The sequence below is a fragment of the Eptesicus fuscus genome, chromosome 12, assembly GCF_027574615.1.
Source record: "Eptesicus fuscus isolate TK198812 chromosome 12, DD_ASM_mEF_20220401, whole genome shotgun sequence".
Classification (NCBI taxonomy): Eukaryota; Metazoa; Chordata; class Mammalia; order Chiroptera; family Vespertilionidae; genus Eptesicus; species Eptesicus fuscus.
Window position 1 is genome coordinate 43,796,915 of NC_072484.1, and position 23,787 is coordinate 43,820,701.

Consider the following 23,787-nt stretch of genomic DNA (forward strand, 5'->3'; position numbering starts at 1 on the left):
TTAGTGGTGCAGATGAGAAACTGGGAGCCGTTTGTGCTTCAGGATGAAGTTCTCATCCTCAAATTTCTCCCCATGGATGGCCTTGCTGAAGTCACCACCCTGGCACATAAATCCCACAATAATTCTGCGAAAGCAGGAACCTTTTAACCAAATCCTTTTCCCCCAGTGCTCAGACATGAAAGTTTTCTGCCGTGTTTCAAACTTTGTCTGCAAACAGCTAGAAGGAGACATGGCTCAAGGGCTCACCATTGATGGCAATGTTGAAGAGCACGGTGGGGTTCAACATGGCTGGGCATGGGTGGCTTCTGGGTGGCTCTGGGGAAGCAGCATCTGCAAAGCCCTGGGTATCTTTTTAAATGTTTACTAGAGGCCTGGTGCACGAAATTCATGCACTGGGGGGCAGGGGTCCCTCAGCCCGGACTGTACCCTCTTGCAATCCGGGACCCATTGGGGGATGTCCGACTGCCAGTTTAGGCTTGATCCCACAGGGATCCCTGCGGGATCAGGCCTAAACCGGCAGTTAGACATCCCTCTCACAATCCTGGACTGCTGGCTCCTAACCATTCTGCCTTCCTGCCTCATTGCCCCTAACTACTCGCCTGCCTGCCTGATTGTCCCTAACCACTCTTCTGCCTGCCTGATAGCCCCTAACTGCTCGCCTGCCTGCCTGATCAACCCTAACCACTCTGCCTCCCTGCCTGATCACCCCCAACTGCCTCTGCCTGCCTACCTGATCGCCCCTAACCACTTGCCTGACTGCCCCAACCCCTCTGCCTATCTGATCACTCCTAACCACTAGCCTGCCTACCTGATCGCCCCTAACCACTCGCTTGCCTGCCTGATCGCCCCTAACCACTCTGCCTGCCTGCCTGATTGCCCCTAACTTCCTCTGCCTCGACCCCCGCTGCCATGGCTTCGTCCGGAAGGTCGTTCGGCTGTCTGGTCTAATTAGCATATTATGCTTTTATTATTATAGATTTGGCCATCTTTAGCTCATATTTGGTTCGCTGCCCCACCCTCTTGCAGATCTGTGATCCAGTCGTTACGCAGTCGGTCGTTACACCTAATGGCGTAATGGATAATTAGCATATTCCTCTCTTATTATATAGGATGTCTTTCTATTTCCTTGGGTAAATACCTACAAGTGGGGCTGCTGGACTGCATGGTCAGTGCATGATTATGATGGCAACATGTGAGGGAACCAGCACCCCCTCCTCACCAGCACTTGGCATTGTCCACAAACTGACTCTAAAAACAGTTACAAGTAGTTGCTAAGGTTGCAGAGTTTGTTTTGTTTTCCAAAAGCAAGGCTTCTGTAGGCTTTAGATCTAGCCAAAGAAGTCACTAGTGAGATAAAATTTTCTTCTGGGTAATTGCACTCTTAAATTACGGTTTTTCCCCCTCCTATTACTTAATGAAAACGTTTACAGCCAACATCCTTAAAACCCAAGCTGTAAGTAGGGCAGCAATTGGTCCTATGCACAGGGGTTATTTTTAAACATTGAAATGAGGTTGTATTTTCTTTAAAAGGAAGCTTTCAACTTCCTTCATGCTGTTTTGAAAAGAACATGAAGATTCCTGCATTCTGGGAAAAACTGAAACTGTAATTAGAACAATGCCAACTGTTCTCATTTCTCTTGCAGGAAATGGCTTTCTTTAAAAAAAAAAAAAAAGTTAGCCATCTATAGATACACACAGATTATCCACTTCCAGAATTATGTGCAGCCAGTTTAGAATACTGAGTTGCTCCAATTGCCTCTAATTCCCTTCATGGCCCAAACAAACTGATTTTCCCCCAGTCAATTCAAGAATGCTACAAACTAATGGTAAATGATCAGCATTGGTCCAAATGGAGCATAAATAGAGAACTCTGTCAGCAAAATACCTGTATAAACCAGTATCAAGACAAATACAGCTTGAAGTATTCGCCATTTTTGGAGCATGGAATCATAGGTCTTCATTAGCCTGGGAAATTGAGAATAAAATGAAGACATGGCAGCTAAGGTAACAGGGAAAGACGCAGAAGAGAGACACCTGGGCAGGAGTCTTCCTCCCTCCCTAGCCTGTTTCCCAGCAGCCGGTTGTTCACAAGCCAAGTGAGCAGTGTTTGTAAAATCAGCCCTTTGCAATAAAACATAGAGGCTTCTGTGAAGGTTTGAGCTAATAGTCCCTGAAAGAATCGTTGACTGTTTGAATTGCTAGGTAGACATGGGTACTGGTTTAGTTTTGCTAGAATGGCTTCTAGGGGTGTCTCTTGAGGTCTTTGGGCCAATTGTCAGTCAGGTCCTGACTTTAAACTACAAACAACAAATATATATGTAGTATTTGTACGTCTCAAATATTGTATGGGGCATGCAGATACTAAAAGCTATTTCTTGTTTACCTGCAATGCAAATTTAACCGGACATCCTATTTTTTTTGCATGAAGCAGTTAGAATTTATTTGCAGGCAGTCTGACCCAGAGCATGAACCATTCCTTATCCTCTATGCCAGGGGTCCTCAAACTTTTTAAACAGGGGGCCAGTTCACTGTCCCTCAGACCGTTGGAGGGCCGGACTATAGTTTAAAAAAACAACTATGAACAAATTCCTATGCACACTGCTAAGTCGGCTGCTAAGCAGGACAGGCAGCGGCGGCAAAAACACCCGGCGGGCCGGATAAATGTCCTCGGCGGGCCGCATGTGGCCCGCGGGCCGTAGTTTGAGGACCCCTGCTCTATGCAGTGGTTCTCAACCTTTCTAATGCCGTGACCCTTTAATACAGTTCCACATGTTGTGGTGACCCCCAACCATAATACGGACACCCTGTATGTTTATTTGCTAAACATAACAATGTTGGCCCTCATTGATGCTTTCTGTACACACAATGGAGATGACAGTATCCCGGTGTTTATTCTCCCTTATTAGATCATTGCAAAAAGATTTCTTCTCATTGAGTATTTTGGATGAAGGGCTCTAGGGAAAGCTCCATGTGAGTACAATACGTGTGGGAAAATGATGAGCATTTCCTCTTTAAGGATCACTGTGATCGGGGCTGGAAAATGCCTGGCTGGCCACGTCACTTTCCATGCGGCCCATGTGTCTAGTTTAGAGCTTTCCAAAGTTTGTTATTATGGAGCCTTGACCCCTGACCCTGAGCTATTTCGTGGACAAACAACTTTAGGAAATGCTACAAACAGCACCACCTTAGCCGAAACCGGTTTGGCTCAGTGGATAGAGCGTCGGCCTGCGGTCGATTCCGGTCAAGGGCATGTACCTTGGTTGCGGGCACATCCCCAGTAGGGTGTGTGCAAGAGGCAGCTGATCGATGTTTCTCTCTCATCGATGTTTCTAACTCTCTATCCCTCTCTCTTCCTCTCTGTAAAAAATCAATAAAATATATTTAAAAAAGACACACAAAAAACAGCACCACCTTGGAGAGTCTGGGGGTCTTAAGAAAGACCATAGGGAAGACTGTTGTTGACTTTCTGGAACAAAGAGGCAGTCAGTCTCTCTGAAGACATGAGTTGGCGCCCCTGCCTGTGGAATGATCAGAAACCCAGTCCTTCCTCAGGTTCCCTTCTGAGACTCTTTATAGAACCCTCAAGCCCCGTTTACATATGCATTTTTCTTGTGGGGGCTTCGGATGGAGTTGAGTCCACAGTATTCAGTTGCTAGCACAGAGCTTACATGGTTTATAAATTCTTAGAGGTGTCAGCTCTCTGGGCTGGACTGCAGTCCATCTACACGTCCCCTCTTGCCACTTTGTCACCTGCTGGGCTCTCCCATTTGATTTGCCCATGCATAGACACTAGCCTGCTCCTTAATTCCCCTTTTCCAGGACAAAAGAGACTGCTATCTCCCCCATGTCACCCCACCCCCCGTCCCACCCAGGCATGCTGGTAGATGTTGAATAACTGAGGAGGCTGATTCTGAGTGTTGGCACTTCCCATGGTGTAAATACTCCCACCGTGCTTATTTCAAGCTGCCAACCGCAATGTCATCAAATGGGAATTGGGCAGAGAGGCACAGTAGCACACCCTCTATAATATTTCCACCACCCGACACATTTGATCCAAAAATGTAAATAATAATGGTAGCAATATAATTACGAAGTGATGGGTTTTAGTATTTATTAACTTTGTGTGTAATATAATGCATTGCATTTTTAAGTTATTTAATTTTTAATGGTGGCCGTGTTTAGCAACCAGCTTGCAAAATTCCTGAGAATTTTTATAATCATCGATTGCAAGTCCACGCAGCTAGCTCCAGCTTCAGGGTACCTTCTCCTCTGCCTTCAGCCTGGATCCAAATTGCACCACCTGTAACCCAAGCCCCACCCACTTCTCCCATCCCCACCGAAGCAAGGGAATGCACTTGACACCATTCTTGTCCTACCCAGAATCCAGGCCCAACTGCTTCCCCCGGGAACACTCTGCAGATTAATAAAGACAGATTTGTTTATTATTATAGAAGTCCCTTTATCTTGAGCCACCTTATTTCAGAACAGGACATTTGCTTTACTTTGCATAAACAAAAGGACAATCAGTATATTTTCCCTAAAGCAAAAGAATCAGCTGCTCCTGAAGGTGATTTATAGCCTCTAGCTGGAAGTCAGCACAGTGGAGGACCACTGAAGCTTTGGAATTTGGGGAATCACTTTTTCCCCCAGAATTTCAAGGACTTCAGGGCCAAATCTTAGCTGGAGCTCCAAGTCTCTCATTGAGGCCCTCTGTTCCTCAATCGCTATTGAAGGAAGGTTTTTCCCCAGACATGTGGCCTGTGGGAGGTGTTGTGGGTTATTTCCCCAAAAACATGTTGAAGTCCTAACCCTTTGTACCTATAAATGTCGCCTTATTTTGAGGTCATGTCTTCCTGTTGTGTCTTGTACCACTCAGAATAACGTAGAAGCCTTTCCAGGAATAAGAGATCCCTCTCCATAACCATCCTCAGAGTGTTCTGTCCTCATCCTAACTGATCCTCGATTTATGTGTAACCTATGCAAATGTGAACTAGTAGTTGACCTGGGAAATTCTTTTTTTTTTTTTTACATTTTTATTTATTGATTTTAGAGAGAGGAATGGGGAAGAGAGAGATGGATCATCAATTTGTTGTTTCACTTATTTATGCATTTGTTGGTTATTCCTTGTATGCCCCCCGACCAGGGATCGAACCCGCAACCTTGGCGTATTGGAACAACACTCTAACCAACTAATGTTGGTTAGCAGATGTTATATAAATACTTGATTATTGACAATATTCTCCATCTGCATAAATGTTTGCACCATGTTAAGGGGATGAGTAGAGACATGATATAATTACTGCGAACTAATTTTACGAATTGCTCAAGCTTGACATAATGGGTGAAAGGAGGGGTGATCCATCCGTCCACGTGGGGTGCTGCTCTGGCTGGTACGTGGACAGGGCAGGGCTACCCCTTCATACTCCCAGGCTGCAAAAATAGGACAAGGATTCCATTTAGTTGGGAGAAACCTACGTCCTCTATAGTTTTCGTTAATCAGGCTTTGTTTTGCCTTCCCAGAGTAATCTTTTCTATTTCTAAGGGATATGAAAATATCCTCTATTTTCTCATAAAAACTTCAGGCAGTCGTCAGGTTAAAGAAAAGTGTATCCGTTTCCCATTGCTGATGTAACAAATGACCACAAACTTAGCCGCTTAAAGCACAAATGGATTCTCTCACAGTTCAGGAAGTGAGACATCTGAAACAGGTCTCTCTGGGCTAACATCAAGGTGTTGGCAGTTCCCCAGGGAGAATGTCTCTGCCTTTTCCAGCTTCCAGAGGCTGCCCCATCCCGTGACTCTCGGCCCTCCTTCATCTTCAAAACCAGCAACCGCATCATCCCCACCTCAGCTTCCGTTGCCCCATCTCCTTCTCTGACCGTCCTGCTTTCCCTCTTTTCCTTGTAAGGACCTTCGTGATGACCTTGAGACCAACTGGACAGTCAGGATGATCTCCCCATCTCCAGATCCTTAATCACATCTGCAAAGCCTCCTCTGCCGTGGGAGGTGCTATATTTATATGTTCCAGGGATTAGGACATGGACAAGGAAACTTTGGCCCAGAATTTGCCTTTACTGCCGAGGTCAACCAGCACCGACACCTGGCTTCTCTCTCCTGTGTCCAGTACACACCACCTTTCCCCCCCCCGTGATGTTGGCCTGTCAATATACTGAGAGATACACTTGACCATTAGAGCCATCTGTCTTCCCTTTTCAATGCTGGATAATATGAAATTCTAAAAATGTCAAGTTGGAAGGTTATTTCAGAATTGATGTTCAGGCCATCTCAGTATATTTTCTCAGCTGTAATTGTTAGGGCTCCACAATCACTTCTGCCCAAATCTCTTCATCGCCACACTGCTCATATTTCTGAATACTAATTTAAATTCATAAAGCATGCTGGCACCTTCCTGCATAAGATGAAGGGTAATAACTCAGTGAGCCAGGCGAGCACCTGGTGTAATGTCAAACCCCCATCAGGAATCTTCAGCTGTGATCTTTTAGCAAATTCGAGGTGTCTGAGCAAAACTTTTAAAGAGTTCCATCTTAAAGGAAAGACTCCCAGAAATATCATCCACATCCATGAGCTGTCTGGACTCCCTCTGATTTGCTAATCAAGTAGAGGTCCTCTAAAATGGGAAAATGTGGTTAGTTTGGCACCACTTTTGATCTTAAGGCTTATGCCTAGGGTTGAAAAATGACTGCTTAGGCAGACTCTAACCTTTAGCCAGGAATTAACACTTACTTGTCTATACGTCCCAGATCCTACCTCTCCCCTTCTCCTTAAGGACACCAGATCTGTCATTTCTCTCTCATTGCCCTGGTTCTTCAGACCCCAGCCCGGAGCATGTCTGCTCTCCCATCTCACGCACTGGGGTGTTAAAGCCGTAGGCTCCTCCCCCTCTGGGTTTCACATCTCTAAGCTTATTTTTATTTTACACTTCTGATCGTTTTCAGTGATACAGAAACAAAAGCATGATTGAGCAGTTCTGAGTATTTCTGAGCCTTTCTGCGTCATTCTGGAGTCCTTCCGGCTGGTATTTACACTGCACTCTCCCTCAGGCCCGTGAGGTGTCTTCCTTGTTCCTTGGTTCCCATAGATCAGCAAGGCCTTCTGGGTGGCCACAGCAGTTCTCACAGCCCTGACTGCTGCTGTTTTATAGAACTTCCTGACACCCTTCTTAAAGGTCCAGGCTCCTCTTGGGTGGTTGGCCATAGAGAAGTCACTCAAGGAGCATGTGTGTGTGGGCACCATCTTAGGATAATGTGTGCATGGTGGGGATGCCCTGGTTCCCTTTTCAGCGGGTCCCAGGGATTGGCTGGCTGCTACCATCTGCTTTTCCACAACCTTCTTTCTCCCACTTGGGCACTGCAGGAAGGAACCCAGCTGTACAGCTTTCTTCCTCCCCTTCCACTCTAAACAAGGTTAGAAAAACTTCTAAAGCCACTAACAGCAATTTACTAGTAATGCTGGGAAGGGCAGGATCACAGAAGAGAGTATGAAAGAATAAGAGGAAAACTTTCACATCCAACTAGTCATCCCTGGAGCCTAGTGGGACATGATTAGTCAAGACCTGCTCTTTCTCTGTAACCTCATGGGATCAGCAAGTCAGCTCTCCCCAACTCCTCCATCCCCATTTCAATTCTAGGGGCCCTTGAATTTTCCTGTCTTCCCTCTCTTTCTTCTCCATAACTCCCTGCCTTAGATGAAAGAAGCAATCAGGCCATTTGGTCTACAAATCAGAAGTCCTCTCCAATTCCAACAACTTGTTTTCACCGAGTGTAGTTCCATTAATCCCTATGTTCCTCCTCCCAGTGAACACACCGCTCGTATGAGAGCTCACCGAGCAACTGTACTGATTTTGTAGATGCCACTCTTTATCAGCTTTACATGGAATTCTATTAATACCCCACGTAACTCTCTCTCTCTCTCTCTCTCTCTCTCTCTCTCTCTCTCTCTCTCTCTCTCTCTCTCTCTCTGTGTGTGTGTGTGTGTGTGTGTAGTCACTTTTGTTTTTCACAACAGTTTGGTGTATACAGTCACCATGAACACTGATTAAATTCTGAAATGTTTGCTCCTTGGGAAAATACAGGGTCATCCCTGTATCCTTCAAGCATTTGGTCACATATTCTTTCATCAGCAAGACATAACCTTGCTGCATGACACCTTATGTAAGGTATATTATTAATTGATTACATTGAACTCACAACAGCAGCGCTGTAACTCATGCCTGAAGGGAGCTGATCTAACACTGTATTCCTGGGAGGCATATTGCAGCCTCCTTGAGCTTAGGAACTCTAGACAGCACTTCAGCACTATGCTGAACAATATCATTTTAAACAATGATACAACACAAAACACAAATCTGCAAAAATTGTGACACTAAATAGATGATGAAAAGGACACTTGCTTACAGTAGGAGAGCTGAAGCTAGAAGGCAGAGCACTGCCTTCTTCACCCACAGCTGGGAACATCACATCAAGGGATTCAAATTTTTGACTATGCATCTCAGCAAATGACTACAGAAGTACCACAAGTATTGGTTTTGGGTTACAAGTAAATGTTAGTGAGTCTGCAAATTTGCAAAAATGAAATCCACGAATTATGAGGATCAGCTCTATACACATGTGCACACATGTACTCACACATATATAGACACCCATATGTGCACACTCATACACACACACACACACACACAGATAGCCCCCAGGGTAGATCTCATCTGTCTATGTTATTTTTTAATTTTTTAAAAATATATTTTACTGATTTTAGAGAGGAAAGGAGAGGGAGAGAGAGATAGAAACATCAATGATGAGAAAGAATCATTGATTGGCTGCCTCCTGCACGCCCCCTACTGGGGACCAAGCCCGCAACCCAGGCATGTGCCCTTGGCCGGAATCGAACCTGGGACCCTTCAGTCCACAGGCCGATGCTCTATCCACTAAGCCAAACCAGCTAGGGCTCATCTGTCTATGTTATATTCACCATGCTTTGCACATGGCCTGCCACATTGTCCAATAAGGTCAATCACACACTCACAGAGAAACTACACTCCATCTACCACCTACTCCAGGTATATAGTTCTTGAAGACTAGGTGCAATTTTATAAAAGCTACCAAGGCCATTTTAAAGTTGTTCATCATATCTTCATCTTCATTAGACACATAATTTTTATTGATGTAATTTTTTTTCTTTATTGATTAAGATATTATATATGTGTCCTTATCCTCCCATTGCCCCCCTATACCCCCTACTCATGCCCTCACCCCCCTGGTGTCTGTGTTCATTGGTTATGCTTATATGCATGCATACAAGTCATTTGGTTGATCTTTCCCCCTTACCTCCACCCTCCCCTGCCTTCCCTCTGAGGTTTGACGGTCTGATCGATGCTTCTCTGTTTCTGGATCTGTTTTTGTTCATCAGTTTATGTTGTTCATTAGATGTAATTCTTTATGGTTCAAAAGTACATTTATGTAGTTGCTAAGCCTATAGTGTCTAATCTTATAAAATTATGGCATGCTGTCTCTAAACAATGCAATGTATATACATGCATTGTTGCTACAACCGATTCTAGAATCTATGGGAGTTTTTTGTTATTGTTATTTGTTTCACTTTTAATAAAGCCTAGAAGAGTACTGTGATGAACAGGGTAGTCCATAGGCTCAATTCTGTGTGTTTTGACTTGCTAGTAATCTGGTTCTCTTTCTATAACCATTTGGATTTTGGGGGTTTGAAGAGTGAAGACTGCATTTGGTAAGAGTTCAAGATCTTTTGAGGAGATAAAATAGGCATGTCTCCACCTAGTGGCCAAAAGCAACATTTGGGAACATTGAAATGGATTTGGACCATTAGGTATTGGTCTGTGCACCAAAACCAGATCCTTTTCTTGTGAATCAAAGGTTGGGAAGACGAAAAAGAACTAGATTGGTCAAGGAAAATCTGCCAAGATTACTATGGAAAGTGTTATAAAGATAGTCCAGTATGAGCTTTAGAATCATAAACTTGAATCTAAATTCCAGTTCCACCAATAAAGAGCTATGTGATTTGGGACAAGATATTGAGTATCCATGTCTCAGCTCCTTCAACTTTAAATGGAAATAATAGTAATTACAGCGTGCTTATTTAATAATTAAGAAAATAATGGCCCTAGCTGGTTTTGCTCAGTGAAGAGAGTGTTGGTCTGCAGACTAAAGAGTCCCGGGTTTGATTCCAGTCAAGGGCACATGCCCAGGTTGCAGGCCCAATCCCCAGTAGGGGGCATGCAGGAGGCAACTGATCAATGATTCTCTCTCATCATTGATGATTCTGTCTCTTTTTCCCTCTTCCTTCCTCTCTGAAATCAATAAAATATATTTTTTTAAAAGAAAGAAAATAATGCATATGAACCAATTAGCACAGAGTCTGCTACATAAAAGACAGTCAGTGACAGGTATTATTACATCTGTTTGAAAGGAGGGATAAAGTAGTTCCTATAAGGGCAGTACCTGAGTTGCCTACATGCATATGTTACCAGTGAGAAGGCAACAGAGATTCTGAAAAAAAAAAAAAAGTAAGAAAATAGAGGCCTGGTGCACGAAATTCGTGCATGGGGGGGTGTCCCTCAGACCGGTCTGCACCTTCTCCAATCTGGGACCCCTCGAAGGATGTCCTACTGCCGGTTTACAGGGATCAGGCCTAAACCATCAGTCGGACATCCCTCTAGCAATCCGGAACTGCTGGCTCCTAACTGCTCACCTGCCTGCCTGCCTGATTGCCCCTAACCACTCTGCCTGCCAGCCTACTCACCCCCAACTGCCCCCCACCACCAGCCTGCTCACCAGTTTGCTCACCCTCAACTGCCCCCCCTACTGGCCTGCTTGCTCCCACCTCCCCGCCCCACTGGCCTGCTCGCCCCCAACTGCCCCCTGCTGGCCTGCTCACTCCAAACTGCCCCCCTCCCACTGTCCTGTTCACCTCCAACTGACCCCCACTGATGGGGTGAGGGACTGAGGGCTGTTTTCTGGCTGGCCACACCCCCTTCAGGGTGAGGTGCCTGGCCAGCCTGGGTGAGGGGCTGATGGCTGTTTGCAGGCTGGCCAATCCCCCAGCAGGGACCCTCACCCCATGGGAGTGTGGCCAGCTTGGGTGAGGAGCTGAGGGCTGTTTTCAGGCTGGCCACACCCCCTGGCGATCCAGGCTCCCAGCCCCTCCTTTTTTCTTTTCTTTCTTTTCTTTCAGCGCCTCCTTGAGCAGAGACCAGGGCCGGCTGGAAGCAGGTATCTGGGATTTATTTATCTTCTACAATTAAAACTTTGTAGCCTTGAGCAGAGGCCAGGGCCAGCCAGGGTGGGCAGGAAGCTTGGCTTCCTCCATTGCCGGGGGCAATCCAAGCCTCCTGCTCACTCCAGCTCCGTGGCTGCTGCCATCTTGATTGGGCTAATTTGCATACTCGCTCCTGATTGGCTGTGGGTGTAGCGGAGTGATGGTTAATTTGCATGTTTCTCTTTTATTAGTGTAGATGAGAGTGTGATATGCTTTAGTGCAATAGGACCTATTAAATTACACACTGAATAAATAAGAAGGAATCCTAGATAATGTGACTGAGAGGAAAGTTTCTACGTATTTCAGGTTGACTCTCCATTTCAATGGAAATGCACAGATAGTGTTAAATGGGTCATATTTATTTCTTCTATGCCAGCTGAAAATAAAGGGCAGTAAGTTAGTGACAAATATAAATTAAAGATGTCCCAAATAATTAAAGAGCCCTTATTGCCTTTCTAAGGAAATAACATGTCTTTAAAATACATTTCAAATCCTATCAAAGCAATGGTCAGTGGATGGTATCATGGTCTTGTGTGATGTTGCCCCCATAGGTTCATATAACAGGGATGTGGATGGATGAGAATTTGGGGGCTCAGGAAAACCAGCGGCCTTGGAGACTCCCTGCTTCTGAATCCTCTCCTGCACCTTGAAACTAGTTGGTCTTGTGCTTTTCTGCCTGAGTCCCTTCTTATTCCTTGTGGCTTGAATGTGTCTCCCAAAAGATATGTTGAACTCCTCACCCCTAGTACCTGTGAAGGTGACCTTATCTGGAAATAGGATCTTTGCAGGTGCAATCAAGATGTCAGTAAGATGAAGTCATCCTGGAGGCGGGTGGGCTCTCGTCCTCTCTGACTAGGACGAGAGAAGAGCAGAAGAGGCACACAGAGTGGAGTGCCACGTGAAGACACAGGCACGCACGGAGGGCAGACGATATAGAGACACAGGGAGAGCACCATGGAGTGCTGGAGGGAGACACTGGAGGGATGTGTCCACAGCTAAGGAATGCCAGGCATGGCCGGCAACACCAGAAGCTGGAAGAGACAGGAAGGACTGTCCCCTACAGGTTTCAGTGGGAGCAAGGCCCTGGCCCTGCTGACACCGTGATCTTGGACCGCTAGCCTCCAGAACTGGGAGAGAATACATTTCTATTGTTTAAAGCCACCAGTCTGTAGTAGTTTATTAAATTCACTATTCCTACCAAAGAACTTCCAGCCCAGCCAGCATGGCTCAGTGGTTGAGCATCTACCCATGAACCAGGAGGTTGTGGTTCAATTCCCAGTCAGGGCACATGCCTGAGTTACAGCTTGATCCCCAGTGTGGGGCGTGCAGGGGGCAGCCAATCAATGATTCTCTCTCATCATTGATGTTTCTCTCTCTCTCTCTCTCTCTCTCTGTCTCTCTCTCTCTCTGTCTCTCTCTCTCTCCTCTCCCTCCCTCTCTCCTTTCCTCTCTGAAATCAATAAAAATATTTTTTTTTTAAAAAAGAAGAACTTGCTGGGTGGTGGGTGTTTATCTGAGCATTTTTTAGTTCCCTGAAACTCTAATCTTATAAAATTATGGCATGCTATCTCTAAACAAAAAGGATGAAAGGATTGAAATAATTTGTGTTCAGGCCACACTGAGCAGCAGGTGATGTGGGAAGGACTGAAACCTTTTGGATTTTATACCACCCTGGCCCGTCTGGGTAGAAAAGAAACGGGGATTTTCCTCTCTCCGTGGCTGAGAGCCAGCTTCCTGGGGTTACAGGTCATCTGTCTGCCTCTGTTTTCTGGAGGTTGACATTCGTTTCATCTGCCCATGCCTGAACTCTGACGGAAATTTCCAGGACGTTTGCCTTGTTCTTCCCTCTCCTTCCCTGCTTCTCTCCCAGCTGCCAGGACTCCGCCCAGTGAGTGTAACATCCACTTTGCTCTCTCCACTCAAGGGTAAATGGAATTCCAGCTATGAGGCTTGGAGACAGCCCCGCTCAATTAACGTACGCCCTGTTTAAATCCATGACATCTTAACTCAGCTTATTTGGATTTAGGAAATGCCGGACCATCTTGTTGACACGGCGCCTAAAATAAGAAGCAAATGCCAGGCCCCTTACGCAAAGGGACTCCGTTGGCAGCATAATGCTTGCATGTGAAGACAGATCCGCTAGGTGGAGCCCCACTGAAGGTTGGGCCCAGGGGCCTGGCTCTTCCCTCTGAGCTCTGGCAGTTAAAGGGAGCAATCTGGGAATGAATGAGGATCTCAACAAGGCAGACCTAAATTGCTCTGGCCTTACTTATCCTTAACGTTTGACTTAATTTTCAGATTAGACAGAACCTCCGACTGCTTGCCTCATTAACAGCCTCGTTCATGATCAAGTTCCCCCCTCCTTCCCTTGAAGGGCTCAGGATCAACACACAACCAAACCATAGAGTCAGATGGAGACAAATGAAAGGAGGCGCTCAGGACTATCAGGCTGGATACAGGAGGCACCCGTATTAAGACAGCCCGGCGCCCAGCGTGGAGGTGGCTGGGGTGGGCAGAGAAGACGCTGTCAGTATCTCGTCAGTGGATGCCATCTGGTGCTGGCTAACCTGAGCAAATGACCACAAAAAACATGACCACTTTGTGCCCATTAGCACCCTCTACACTACAACACTCAGAGCGTGACCAGCTGAGAAGGATGAGATGGTTTGACAGGATTAAGTGCCTTCCCAGTTGGACAGAAGAAAGGACCTGAGCCCACTTCTCCCATCAGGATCGCTGTCCGTATTTGAACTTGGGAGGATAGATGGACCTCAGGACAAAAACAAAAAGGACTGAAGACCAATGAGTCTAAGAAGGGCTCTGCAGGCACCACACTATGCACCTTGAAAGAGGCTTCCCCTTTGTGTTGGCGATAGAAGAGTTTGCCTTTTCTAAGTGACAAAGGTCCTACTCAACACTGGCTTCATGACACCCTCCTGATCCTCAGTTTCCTCAACCGTGAGTTGGAAAAAATAGTTTTTCCTTGTGGTGCTGTGATGAGGCTTGGAAGGGAAACACGAAACTTCCTAGCAAGGGGCTTGGCACCTAGCAGGTCCTCCACAAATAACTCCTTCTCTTCCTGCTGCTCTTCTGAGAACTTCGGAGGGAAGGGGCTTATAAACACTAGAGAGTGACACAGTTATTCCACACGAATCCCCAAAGCGAAGCTGTTGAACACCTGGGTGCAGGTTTTTGCCATAGGGACAGCTGGCACAAACCCCGCCGTCTCCGCCTTCCCCAGGTCTAATGTTGGCTCTTGGTGTATGCATGGCGGGGAGGGAGCATGAGGCTCCCCGCTGCCCTCCAACTTGCCAGCTGAATGGCTCTGAGGAAGGACCCAAAAAGACAAAGCCAAGTGTACTGATGTCCCTCAAATAACCTGGGCACTGAAGCCTCAGTGGCGGGCTGCACATTCTGAGCCATCTCACGGGCACTGGGAAATAGGTGAAGTTGCTATTGGGTGCCTTCAATTTCTCCTTTTATTAGCTTTCTTCCCTCTCTCATCAAAGTTGCAGGCTCCCAATTTCTTCCCTTTCCTCCTCTAGCAAGACTTGATCTCAGGAAAAAAATTGATTATCGGTAGCTCTAAGTGAACAGACATTTGTAAGCTGTTCTACCTTTAGACAGGATTTACCCTCATTTACTTGCCACCAAGAAGGTGGTGAGAGTGTTTTGGAAGGCAGGGGTCTTCTGATGTCCCTGAAATTGCCCCAAAGGACACCTCTCCCTTCACCCTGTTGGAAGCATAAATATATTTCAGAAACACCTTCTCAGTCGCAGGTGGAGATTTGGAATAGTTGAGTACTTTCTGCTGGAATTCCTGAAAAATAGCAGCAAATATCCATGAATAAACATTAGAAATGAAATACAGGATGCTTGGCATTTAACATGTTTTTAAAACATTGTTTACCAATTTCCTCCCTCTTTGCCAACTGTTAGGATTGCCAAGCGGCTCTTTAAGATTTGGCCTGGCCCCACCTCTCAAATGATGACCTGGCTCAAGGGAAGCAGGATCTGAATTCAAACAAGCCAAATGTATATTTATGCAGGATTACTAATCGGTCTCAGCTTTCCTTCTCATGCAGCAGGGACAAAGCCCCACAGTCCTTCTCAATGCAACAGTTTGAGAGTGGGCACTGAGATAAAACTGATCAGACCTTAATATGGGTCCCTCTTGGGAGGGCCAAAGCCATGTACTGATGGTTAAGTTCTTTAAGACAGTACAGAGTAGATCTTTCAAAAGAGACAACTGATCACTCCTAAAATTCCTCCCAACTTCACTGTTAGCTAATGCCTAAAATTCTGTCATTCCAACATCTATCCCTCGAGTCCAGAGTCTTGGTGCCCATAGGACAGACACGATACTAAGTCCTCTACATGTGTTTACTCATGCAATTTTCATAATCTGCTAATGTTCCCATTTTACAGATTAAAAAACATCAATGTTCAGAGAATAAATTGCCCAAGGTCATACATCTAATAGGTGGCAGAGCCAGGATTATCAAAACTAAGTCAACTTTACCCCCAAGATTCTTGCTTCCTCCAGTGTATCATGCAGACTTGCAGTGGGTGAGGATTTGAGAAGGAGCCTGGGGAACAGAGCGTGGGAGGCAGTGGAGTTAAATTCCTGAAGGAGAGGAGAGCGGAAGGAAGGCTGGAGGCCCAAAGATGAATCACCCACAATTCACAGTCCTGCCTCTGCTGGTCATGGATTGAAATAAGAAAACATAAGAGTGGAAGCTGACATTTCTCCAGAATCAAGGTGCATTCAAGAGGATTCAGCAAATTCTCCCTTTGATCAGCCAAGAAGAGAAGCAGAGAGCAAGTGTCTGCTGTGTGATAAAGGAGCCACAGAAATGTATCAGTATTGGTGCTGTGGTGCTGTTGTTATTGTAAAATTATGCATCATTATTATTCTCCCCATACAAGTGAGGGCAGAAGCTCCTAGAATGCTATGCCGGCTCAAGGTGGCTCAAGTATTTCACGCCTGGAGTGGATTATTTTCAACAACCCCCCTACCATACAACCAAGTTAGTTTTAGTCATAATCATGAAATTAGAGAAATGACAGCAGGGCAAGAAATACAAGCAATGACTTTTTTTTTATTACACTTCAACTATATAATCATGGCAGTTAAATAAATAAATGAATAAATAAGTAAATAAGCAGTTCATTGCCAAAAACAGGAAAAATAAGTACTTTCAAGTGTCTTTTTTTTTTTTAAGAAAAGGGGAAAACCTTTTGTCTACATGATGGTAACAACATGACAGTTTTGTTGAGACTTCTGCAAATTTGTTGATTTCACCAAAATTGATCTTCCTTGAATATTCACATGCAGTTGGCAGCGTAGCCAGATTTGCCAATTCATCTGAGTTGGTTGAGAAATATTTTTCATCCACTTTAGTGTCTGAAGTTTTCTTTCACCTGCAACATGAGACATATGAGTAGTTAGGGGACTCTTAAGCATACAGTTACGTTGGGCAAGAGGCCCAGATCAACTCCTGGTCAGCAAATTCCAGAAACAGTGACACAGTCCACGTCTTTGTTTCTTCACGATCAATTCTAGCAGCTTTCAAATGTCCCCACAGTTGAAATTCTCTCTCTCTCTCTCTCTCTCTCTCTCTCTCTCTCTCTCTCACACACTCACTCACACACACACACACACACACACACACACACACATCACCAGGAAACTTATCACAAATTCCTACTGTATTTGGATCTCAAAATTAGAGAATTGGCTGAATGACAACAAACAGGGCCTTACTCGAACCATCGTTTCTTGTGCAACTCCGGGTGGAAGTGACTCAGGCTTCCAGCACAGCCCTTTTAATCTCACCTGGCAACCTGAGACCAGCACCTTAGGTCAGCATTTCCTCTTTGAATCTGATTCTCTTTTCTATGTAACTGTCCATTTCCTCACTGTTATTTTTAGGAAGTTAACAGCCCTCTCCACAATTTCTTTGCACTGATCTTCAAGGAAAAGATCAGTACCTTGTTCAAGGTGGATTCTGACAGTTTGCAAATACTTTCATATGGTTCCATTGAGCAACAGATTTAAGGTTACTGAAGTTTGTGCCTCTGTCTCCGCTTGCTCCCACTTTTTCCTCTCATGCATTATCTGGAAACAAAAGTGCGTAGCTGAGTCCTTGTGGGCTGAGAGCCAAATAACCTCTGCATGGAATAGAATCTTTATTAATGGATAAGCAAGAAGAATGTGCTAGGTTAGGCTTAAGTATATAAGATTAAACTCAACGGTAACCACAGTTGGTCCGAACTTGGACCAACAAGATTATTCAGGGAGCAATATTGTATCACAAACTTCTTTAGAATTGCCAATGCATGGTGAAAATCAAAGGCAGGCCAACTCCTGGATGGTTTTACTAGGGTTTTAAAATTCTCTACAGACAATGCCCCCCTTCCCTTATTCCTGCACAAGTCAGACTGCATTACTACCTACTTTTAACCCACAACCTTTAACTAGACAACTCATTGGCCTCAAGGCTGGGGGTTAGATCTCAGGAACATCCCCTTCTTCTACCATGACCTCATCATCATAATACAGGACTTAAAAAAATTGAAAAACTGACATCCCAAGGCGATTTTCTCCCACTCAAGCTACAACCTCTTTACCTGGAAAGGTACACGGATATCAGAGTCCAGCTCCATCCCTATAGTCTCAAGGCCAGCTCTCAAGGGCAGCAATGCAGGCTTCCTTCTGGCCTTTCCTTCCTCTACACGCTCTCCTCTCTGCCACTAGAAAGTAGGTTCTTATCCCCTTTCAGCCACTATTTAGCTTTGCGATCTGGGCAAAAATGACTTTCTCTCCTGCTTCCTGCGTAATTCCTAAGACCCCTTCTAACATCCTCAGGGCCTGGCTGTGAGGTCAAATGGCCTTAGCTGCCAGCCTGGGCTCCTGCAAACGAAGTCTATGCAGTGAAAAGTCAGCTCCTGGCACGGAGTCTCTCAGGCCCTGCCTTGTACCCATGGGCACCGCTGACTATTCAGACTGTCGTGTTTGTTTGGCATCTTCAGAATGGTTGGGCCCTGGAGACTTCAGATGTCTCATTTGAATCGGAGCCGGATTTCCTGAACAGTGCCCTCCTCATGCCAACATTCTTATTTGTCATGGCACTGCCCTCAGAATGTGCAGGAATTCTTTCTAAAAGACAGCCCCTACTCTGTCCTGGCCCACACTTCTGCTCCAAATATGCCTCACACAAACCTGTGACAGAAGGTAAGGGTGGGATCATTTCCATTTTCGAGATGGGAAGACTGAGGTGCTGAGAGTTAAATTACATCACTCATGGTGGTGCCTGCAGCTGCCCTTAGAGGCAGAACTGGGACTAAAACCCTCCCACCCCAATTTCTTACTCAACTACCCCTACTTGCCTCTAATCATTTATGATCCAACAACGATCACAAGATTTGAACATTGAGTATCAAGATGTCTTTAGAATATGAAAAAATAATCAGGCACTTCCCTAGCCACCCCCACCCTGCAGAATTCCCGGAGCTAGTGGTCTTTGTAAAGATGCCCATACCCAGGTGATTCTAAGGGTCCTGCCCCCTTGAGAATCACAGCTGAAGAAATGAACCCTTGGAGAGTCTCAGAGAACTTGAAGATGGAGCCAAATTGCTTAGGCATTGCTCATGGGGAAATTTCAGCCATAGGAGTTAGTGTAAAGGAGGTACCTTGAGCACCAGCTATGGTCTTCATTCCCTGGCATGACATCCACTCTCCCTGTCCTTTCAGGTTAGTCCCACTGTCAACATAGGAAACTCCAGAAGTGGGGACATAAAAGGAGCCTCAAGGCCTGTGCTGGGTTGAATGATATTCCCCCCAAATTTTATGTCCACCCAAACCTCAAAATGGATAAGGATTGAGATGAGATCATACTGGGTCCAGCTGTGCCCTGAATCCAATGAGAGCCGAGCGTCCTTCTAAGAGACCGAGGAGGACACACAGAAACACACACAGAAGAAGGCGAGTGACGCTGGAAGCAGAGATCAGAGGGATGTAGTTGTAAGCCAGGGGACGCCCAGAATTTGGGCAACTGCCAGAAGCCAGGGAGAGTCAAGGAAGGGTTTTCCCCTACAATCCTGATTTTGGACTTCTGGCCTCTAAAACTGTGAGAAAATGCATTTCCGTTCTTTTAAGTCACCCAGTTTGTGGTAATCGTTGCAGCAATCCTAGGAAATAAATACACTTTCTAATGAGAGTATCTGCCCCTTGCTCTTTACTCAGGCTCCGCTCTTGGGGGAGAGCAAATCCAAACCAAGACAGTAGGTATCTGTGTCCTCATATTTACTCCTGCAGGTGACAAAACTGGGCCTCAATTTCAGAAAGAGGGTCACGAAAACGTAAAAACCTGGCACCCTTTTTGTAAGCAACGGTTACAGCAAGAAGGACCATGGGGGCGTGAGGGGTGGAGGAATAGGCTCTTCCTTGACATCCTGGCCTAACAGATCTTTAACAGGTGTAACCTGCAGGTGCTTTATTTCACTTGCATGGTCCTTGGTTGTGAGGATACAGTTGATCGGGGTATTTTGCCTGAGAAAACTGCCTTAACAATGAGTAGCACAGAAGACAACACCAAGGTACTACCCTTTCTCTTATTTGATAATGTTCCAGGTAATATTTCTTTCTTTTTAAAATCAGTTTTTAAAACAAGCTCTGGCCAGTTTTATTAAAGAAAAATATTGCATGACTTTCTTCTCACCAGTCTGTTCCGGCATGCTCCTGATGATATCAGAGTCACCTGGGTCAATGGCAGCCAGTGAGCATACTCTGTAGGATTTTCCAGACCCGGTGCCCAGCTCAATCGTATTGGCCTAGTACCGTGGTCGGCAAACTGCGGCTCGCGAGCCAACATGCGGCTCTTTGGCCCCTTGGGTGTGGCTCTTCCACAAAATACCACGGCCTGGGCAAGTCTATTTTGAAGAAGTGACGTTAGAAGAAGTTTAAGTTAAAAAAAATTTGGCTCTCAAAAGAAATTTCAATCGTTGTACTGTTGATATTTGGCTCTGTTGACTAATGAGTTTGCCGACCACTGGCCTAGTACTCGGTTTCAGAGTTCCTCAAGCCGGACAGGTGTTGGCGAGGATGGCCAGGTGATGACCAGGTTCGCTTTGCCCGATCATCTTCAGTCTGCTTGTACCTCAGCACGTGTTTTCCACTTTTCATACAAACCGAAGCCTAGAGTGGATAGGTTCCAGCATCTTTTTTGTCTTCTTCGCAGCCACCATCTTCCTGCCTCAGGTGTGAGACAGCCCTCTGAACCCTAGAAGGTGGGGGAGCGAGATACACTATTTCTTACCAATTTTTGAGAGCTCCTGGATGCAAACCCATATTTCATCTTCAGGGAGAAAAAGCCTCAAGCTTTACCTTTTCTTTAAATTATAATTGTTACTGAAAATAATAGAAAAGCATTAGGAACCTACGCTGTATGTTTTCATAAACTTAAATAGCCAGCCAGCCAATAGTCCTTTGTCCTTTTTACAAAAGAAAAATAGCATATCCAGTAAAGAAGTGTCCTCATTAATGATGATTTAAATCTCCAGCGCATCGTTTAATCCCCCTTTGGTGGATGGGAGAGGGGCCATTTTCAGAGTCCTGGTCGTTTCTAACCAGAACAAGCCCTACTCTGAAAACATCAGGAATGGAGGGAGCAGCAGAAGCAAACGGGGAGGATTACGGACAGAACATCCGGCCACAGCGTCTTGTTTTATTAAAGAAAAATATTGCATTTTCCCACTGTCCGGCATTTCCCCCACCTTCCTCCCGGGGACAAAGCCCCTTATGTCCTGCGCACCCGCCTCTTTGCTCCTGGTATCTCCCTAAGGATGAGTCAGAGGCGCTGCAGAGCCAAGGAATTTCTGCAGCTCATGGCAGCCCTTGGATGGCTGGAGCAATAGATGCAGCCGAGGAAGGCCCGTGTGTGTGTGTGTGTGTGTGTGTGTGTGTGTGTGTGTGTGTGTGTGTGTGTGAGAACAGAAGGCACTGAGGCCTCTGGCCACAGGCTTCCAAGAACGGCAGCAGATTCTGCCATGCCTCCCAAAGAGCCACGGCCCAGGGGGGTTGAAACCTTGGGACTGCTCACATCTCCCTCCATCACAGCTCCACTGCCCGTCCAGGAAACCGAGGGGCTACACAGAAGCCCGAATATGGCTGAACTCCTGCTACCTGCTAACGGGTTCTCAGAAGGGCTTTATCCGCGGGTTCACTTTCCACGGTTTCAGTGACCCAGGGTCAGCCGCAGTCTGAAAATATTAAATGGAAAATTCCAAAAATCAGCAATTTGTAAGTTTTAAATGGCAGGCCCTTCTGAATAGGGGAATGAAATCTCACGTGGTCTGCTCTGTCCCACCCGGATGTGGTTCCTCCGTTTGTCCTGGTCTCCACTTAGTAACCCTCTCAGCGATCAGATGGACTGTTGTGGGATCTCAGTGCTTGGGTTCAAGTCACCCTTATTTACTTAACAGTGGCCCGCAAAGCCCAAGAGTAGTGATTCTGGCAGTTCAGATACTTCGCCGAGAAGCCATAAGGTGCTTCCTTTATGTAGAAAGGTGAAAGCTCTAGACTTAACAAGGAAATAAAAGAATTGTATGCTGAGTTTGCTAGGATCTACCGGTAAGAACAAATCTTCTATTCCTGAAATTGTGAAGAAGCTACAAGAAATTTCTGCTAGTTTTGCTGTTGTACCTCAACCTGCAAAAATTATGGCCACAGTGCATGGTAAGTGCTTAGTTAGTTAAGATGGAAAATGCATTAAATGTTTAGGGTGGAAGACTGAAGGAAACACATCTGATTTATGGCAGTGGTGGCACCAGGAAGCACTGAGACTGTACGAAGACTTCAGCAAGGGATCTATCCCCTAACAGGCATCCTCAAACTACGGCCCGCGGGCCACATGCGGGTGTTTTTGGCATTTTCTTTTTTACTTCAAAATAAGATATGTGCAGTGTGCATAGGAATTTGTTCATTGTTTTTTTAAAACTATAGTCCGGTCCTCCAACGGTCTGAGGGACAGTGAACTGGCCCCCTGTTTAAAAAGTTTGAGGACCCCTGCCCTAAAACGAGTGACACCAAGCCATTTACTGCAAGTGAGGGGTGGTTACACAGATTCGGGACGAGGCTTGTCATTTTATCATCTCACATCGTCACAAGAAGAAGAAAGGTGGGTACAGAACAATAAGTTATTTTGAGAAAGAGATCACATTTACATAACTTATTACAGTACATTGTTTTAGTTCAATTTCATTATTGGTTATTGTTGTTAATATCTTGCTGTGCGTAATTTATAACTTAAACTTTATCATAGGTATGTATGTGTAGGGGGAATAGTGAATCTATAGGTAGGTTTTGGTGCTATCCACGGTTTCAGGCATCCACTGGGGGTCTTGGAATGTATCTCTGTAGATAAGAGAGGACTACTGTATTCTCAAGATGTGCACCAAACACATCTTGAGAATATTTTCATGCTTCCTGAACAATATTTTGATAAACTGGAGTGATTTATGAGATATATTCCAAATAGAGGTTATTTGGAATCACATATCCCAGGATGCTGTGCAGAAATTCAGTCACTACAGAAGAGTGGGTCCTTCTGAAAGTCAGGAGAGACCCACGGAGCTGCCTGGGAAACTGCCACAATGCAGGGTGGGGACAGGGGTCAAGAGCCCTAGGGGGCAGTGACCCCTGGTCTGGATTTAGACATAGCTCTTCTACTAACTAGCTTTAGCTACTAACTCACTCTCAGGTGTGGAAATACCCCTCTCTTGGTCTCTCAGTAGCTCACCTGCAGGATGGGCAGGTTGTCCTCTGTGGTTAACCAGATCCCATCTATTCCCAATATTTCTGGGTCTTGAAATGCACTGAGCATCCAGGTTATCCTCAGACCGCTGGGCAGATGCTCAGTGGATCTCTTGGATGGTTCCAAACTTTTCCCAGCCCTGAAAAGCTCATAAATGAAAAAGAGGAGGACTTATAGCTGGCTGGTCTCCCCTTCCCAAATAAGCTTGGCAAACAGCCCCCTTTTCTGGAGAAAATGAATCAGTTAGAAATAAGGGGGTGACAGTTTAGGTCAGGATAGAATTTACAAGGGGCACCTGCAGGAGATCTGTTAAAGAAGAGGCCCGCGGATCCCCTCTCCATAAATTGTCACCAAGCTGTAGAAGCAAACCAATAATCATGTTGTCTGCTACTTGGCTGTGTGAAGTGCAGCTGGGAAGGGGCGGGGAGAGAAAAATGCTACCCTCAGTGTCCAATTATGCTATGATAACTGTTTACATTTTATTGAATAAATAATTATCTCTGTGGGTTTAACAAAATACAAAACACAACATAACACCCATTAGTCATCTGTCTGAGGTAAGGCTTAAATATACATTGAACACGTGTGCTTTTAATTCAGTGCCCTGATTCAGAGCAAGGCCTGAGCTATTCATCCCTCCAGGGGGTAAATGACTAGTTCTTTTGGTAAA

General features: G+C 45.5%; 1 pseudogene; it reads right to left on the bottom strand.

The window, feature by feature from the left end:
• On the bottom strand, positions 1-20,550 carry LOC103305049 (60S ribosomal protein L30-like; annotated as a pseudogene).
• Positions 20,551-23,787: the final 3,237 nt, after the last annotated feature.